Raw genomic sequence first — 6,000 nt, forward strand, 5'->3', positions numbered from 1 at the left:
CCAAGTTCGAATTACCGAATAATTCGAATTATCCAAATTCAAATTATCCAAGTTCGAATTACCGAATAATTCGAATTATCCAACTTCGAATTGCCGAATAATTCCAATTATCCAAACTCGAATTGCCGAATAATATGCCGAATAATTCCAATTATCCAAGTTCGAATTGCCGAATAATTCGAAATATCCAAGTTCGAATTGTCGAATAATTTCAATTACCCAAGTTCGAATTACCGAATAATTCGAATTATCCAACTTCGAATTAAAAAGGGTCCACTCTAATAGTTTCATGTTTGTCCCTCAGTACGGAATGAAATTATCATAAATTCACATATGTTCAGTTCCAACCAGGCGTTTTCTTTTTCGAGCCTAGCCATTAACAATAAAGAGGCGAGGCAAACAATAATAATAAAAAAAGAACGTCGGATGTGTCCCGAACATAACTACTGGGTTCAGAAATTCAATGAATTCATTTTGAAGGAAAAAAATAAATAAACGAAAACCAGGATAATTGTCCATAACTGCAGAACTTAATGAAAAACGTTTGTTTTTCCATTCTTCGATGGCGGAAGAAAATCAACAATGAAAACGGCGCCTAATTGCCGGTTCTTTTTTTGTTTTTTTTGTCCAAAACAAGCACGAGCTGCGTGTCACTCCCCCCCCTCCCACTCTTGTTTATTTCTTTTCTGCTTCTCCTCGCAGAAATTTGCCCACGCAGGGGTTCTGAATGCGGTCTGAGGTCGTTGTCTTGGAAATAAATCTGCAAGGGTCGCACAGACGCACACACACCGGAGGGGGTGGGGGGGCAGAGGGGGCGTCGTCGATTGAAATTGGTTGCTGTGACGACTCACGGGGAATATAGCTCCCGTCTTTGTAAGCGCTGGCAATTAGCAACCCACAAACATCCTACCCTGCGTGGTGCAAGAGGTTAGACTCTGCACATAAACCAGCGTGGGTTCGAACCCTATTGTGTCTTTTGTTCAAATAACAAAGTATCTCCTCTAACAAATGCACGGTCACGCGTAGACTAAGCATTTGGTTCTCCAACGTCGCTTTTTCTGCCACCTTGAGCAAATCGCGACGAGACAGATGAACAGTAAGACCACGTAAGATTTGGCCAGAAGTCCTTCTCCTAACTAGTGGCGATATGATGGAATTCACTGCTGACGACGGTCAAACTCAGCACCAGAAAATCACAGTTGTGCTAAGTCAGCGGCTCCCTAAGTATGCGCCGCGGCGCCCCTGGCATACAGGGGCGCTGCGAAATAATCCAATATTTTCACTGAAATGACACTTAATGGTTAGTCAATGATATGATTGTTTCAAATATGCGCTTATTTAGTACTTTTTAGATATAAAATATTTCTCAATTTCAAATATATGTTTATTTTTTAACTTAAGGCAAGCAACCTAACCACACTAACTGAGCGTTGCAAGTGTTAAATAGACCTATATAGTACATATATACAGGGTGATTCAGAAAAATGTTAACACTATATGGAAAATTGATTGATTGATGTGCTTTATTTTACTTCGCTTTCTGTGCCACTTTTGGCTAATTTGCGAAGATGGGGATGAGGGATGATATGATGAAATTGATGAATGGACACTCAAACATCCATGCCCAGGCCGAGATTCGAACCCGGGACCCCTGGCGTCGTAGAGTGATGTGCTAACCACTCTGCCACGGGGACCAGCTATATGGGAAATAGAAAATGTACTCACCATCTACGTTTACTTCTTGGTTGAATTATATTGAACACACCGTCACACACTAAACATACTGTATAGTAACAAATAAATTTGTGTCACTGCAACAAAGTTTCCTCCCCTAAGAACATTTCCTATTTCCCATATAGTGTTAACATTTTATTGAATCATCCTGTATATATATATATATATATATATATATATATATATTAAAATTTTCATCCTATTCCCTCGAACAGTCAATTCCATATACAATCATATCCACACCCACACCCCCTTACACTTCCGTTTCCTTTCAATATCTATAACACTCTAATTTTATTATACTTTGTTACTATAAAACATACGACGTAATCATGTAAAATCATCTAAAAAAAGACATGTTCACATCATGACTGCTTCGAAAAAAGACGGACAGGAATGGACTGTATCGACTAAATCACTACCCAATATTGCAGACTACTGACTTCTATAGCCTGCCTCTTTCTCCACAACAAACTCACTCATATGAAATGACAAAGTCGAATTTTTTAAAAATTTGAAAAATTGTGAATGATATTCTCTAGCTTTTTATAGGTTCACACTTATAGGCCAGCAATGTACCCATGGCGCGGCTCTGGGGTTCACCCAGCCTAATGAATGGTTACTTTGTCCCTGGGGACAAAGGCGGCCGTAGTGTGGTGCTGATCAGACCACCTCTACAAAACTTGCCAGGGTTGTGAAGGTGTGATGTAGCTTTAGAAAAATACCTTGAAGAAATAGTCTGGGATTCCGTTTGAGTGAAATCCGTTGTCATCAAGATGGCGAACCACACCCTATGTTCTACGCGCATCAACTCCTGCAATTTTTAGATATGAAGAGTCTAAGAGAAGAACCTCATAAGTAATATTTTCCTATATTTAGAAGAGAACGAATTCAAACTTTCAAGACTCACTACTATTCCCTTGCATACCATTTTTAAACTTTCACATTTGTCAGGACTTATCGAGTTTCTCGCCTGTACACTTACATGAAGCGAAACTACACTGACCGAGCTTTTTAATGACATCTACAACAGAAAATCGTGCGCTTGCCAGGTTTTCTCCCCGTACGGTTCACATGTTCAACTGACCTTTTTACAAGTATATGCCAGAAGTACCAATACAGATTTGTACTTCAGAGCTTAATGAACCTTTTTCGAGCATGTCTCATCTACAGGAAAAGGTTTTTTAGACTCTGAAATACGAATCTGTATCAATACTTCTGGACAAATCGATCCAAATATTTCAATACGGCGGACATCAAATATATTGTAACTAAACACTTTGTGCTGGTAATGCATGGAAGAGATACTCTTTGTTCTTCTTATCTTGACCGTTTAGTATTACTTAATTATGCACAAAAAGCACAATTAAACCTTTTTTTCTCTGCTAGAAATGAGCGCAAACAGTCATCATCCTCACCTCTCTTTACCCCACTGCCCTCTCTTGTTATCTTCCTCGTATACACAGCAAAGAAAGCATCTACCTACTTAACGAGGTACCTGGACAAGAGTGTGTATGTCTTTGAGCGACAAAACTCATTTCCGAGCACTTATTTACAGTGGATACTCCACAGAAGCTTTCAGACAATTCTCATTGAGGCCAGGAAAAGGGAGGAATCCCAAACAACGTTCCAAATTGAAAACGCCCTTAGGTTAGGAATGCTTGAATGCAAAACAATTACTCCTGAATTGTTTTCGTCCACGAAGCTCGAAAATATGTCCAATAATTAAATATAGAGGAAGCAGCGCGATGAAAAGAAAATATAGCCGACGGGGACGCCTGGCATTTTTTGTATTTTTTTTTCTCAAATTCAATGGTTTCTTTGAAAACAAGGTTGGGGTGAAATTCTGTCCATACTTACACCCTCTCCCCTCCCTTATTGTACGCAAAAGAGGCTAATTGCTTCAGGGTTGGTATGCGACTGCCTTTTCTTGTATGTATTTTAAACCATCCACGTGTTTCTATTGAGTTCTTTAAAGGCGAGGGTAGGTTAACGTTACAATATTTTTCCCCTTTCTTCCCTACTATAAAAGAAGGGGAAAATCGTCTTTTGTGCTGGAAACATGATTTATTATTACAAGCAAGAAGTGAGAGTCATTTCTTAGATGACATGCATATATTAGAATCAGTAGAAACGGTGTCAGTTATGGTTCAAAATACATGGCGTAAAGTATCGGAGTAGTCACGTGGCTGGTGGGACCAATCACACTGGGAACGTCAGCTTTTGGCGGGAAATTCTTTTATATAAAATGTCTCTTACACTCAGCTTCTGATTTGAGGGTGTACATTTTTTTTAAAAAAATTGTAGTTGTTTGTCCACTTCAATAGATTAATCGCGACGATGAAAATGAACGATGATTGGACGTCATTGGTAAATACCGTGCGTTCATTTCGATCTTCAGCCGAGAGATCGGGAGAAGCGTGGCGGGTGGCGCTGACGGAGATGCCGACATTTGCGCCCTGTAATGCACGCTTATTTTTATGGACATATTTATATAAATATTGCAAAACGATCACTAACCTGTGTTATAAGAGTATGGTTTTAATTTTAGTAGCGTAGTGGCTGTAGGTGCTGATGATTTTGACACGCCCATCTCCTGTTAAACACGGCGTAGAGGTTTGTTTGGAGAACGTTCTAACGCTGCACCAATTTCATCGAGTTTTGCTTCGGTTAGAATCCGTCGTTTTCGCTTAGGTGTTTTAAAATTTAACGATCCAGTTTCTCGTATAAGGATAAGATGTCTAACCGTATCTCTATGTGGAGGTGAATGGGAATTTCTGTACAAATTGCCTACACACGTCTCGACACGAGTCTGTTTTCACGTAAGTGTCATACATAAGAATTCTTTGTTCTAACGTGAACATTGCGGCTGGCATTCCAATCGCCTCACTGACACAACACACATACACACTGCAATAACACAAACAAGTAACGGCAAGTAACCAAGAATATCACTCTTGTGCACAGTACGAAATTAACACGCTCTTGGTTTACATCTGCTCGCCACTATATTCACAGCTCTGTCTTCATCTAGTCGCGAAGGAACAAAAAACTCGAGCTCGGAGATTTCGGATTGCAAGGAAGCTCACGAAAACCATTGACTTTTAACGGTTTTGTCTGCAACGTAATCTTGATACAGTGTTGCACATTCGAAACCTCCAAACGATCCCTATCGACACAAAACTCTTTCAAGGATATAAACTTAAGCAGGACGTTACTGGTCAAAACTATGATTAAAATGTTTCATTATCTGTGGCTCTTAACATCGGTTCTAAAGCAAATTTATTTGTGCATATAAGGGCAGTACTTGGATGAATTACAGAATAACTTTTGCGTGTTATAACACAGCTTAGTGCTCGTTTTTTGCAATATTTATATAAATGTCTGCATATGTCCATAAAAATAAGCGGGCATTACAGGCCGCAAATGTCGGCATCTCCGTCAGCGCCGCCCACCACGCTTCTCCCGATCTCTCGGCTGAAGATCGAAATGAACGCACGGTATAAACTTGTAAAGGAACACGCATGGCCACACTGCAATTTTACGGATGGAGACGAGATGAAACTTGGGATATCTCGATCTCGTAACAAGTTATAAATGCTTGTCTCGTTCTCGATTCAATTTACAAACAACCGTCTCGTACTCGAAGGGCACGTTGTGGTCTCGTCTCGAGTCTAAAAAATACAGGGCGATTCATAATTCCTTCTAGAGTCTCTAACGTACATAGCACAAAACTATAACACGTAAAACAAGAGTGTGCATATCAGCACATAAAGAATCTCTCACAAGTTTGGTTACAGGTGCTCGATATGTGCACGACCTTGCTCCACAGATAACTGAGACATGGTATAGTACGAAATCTCCGTCACAACCGACTCACATTTAGCGAATTCTAAAGCAGAAAGCTTTTGTGTTCACAATTTCACGCCATGTTTGCATTAACTGCGTTATACTCCCACCTAGTGGCTAAATCTACAATTATGTGATGGGACCTATTACGAGTGAAAACTTGGAACGATTCTTTATGTACTGATATGCAGCTTTTTGGTGTATGTGTTATAGTTTTCGTACTATACACGTTCGAAACCCAGCAGGGAATTATCAATCACCTTGTATAAATTCATTGTCTCACGGAGCTAATTTTCACAGCATATAGACGTCATTTAGGCCAAAAAACTTTTTTTTGATAACGTTCTTCTTATTTAACGCCTCATTTCCACACTACAAGCCATCGGAAAACAGATTTTTATCTTGAATATATGTAAC

This window comes from Lepisma saccharinum, chromosome 29 (assembly GCF_977018435.1).
Source record: "Lepisma saccharinum chromosome 29, izLepSacc3.1, whole genome shotgun sequence".
NCBI classification, from domain to species: Eukaryota; Metazoa; Arthropoda; class Insecta; order Zygentoma; family Lepismatidae; genus Lepisma; species Lepisma saccharinum.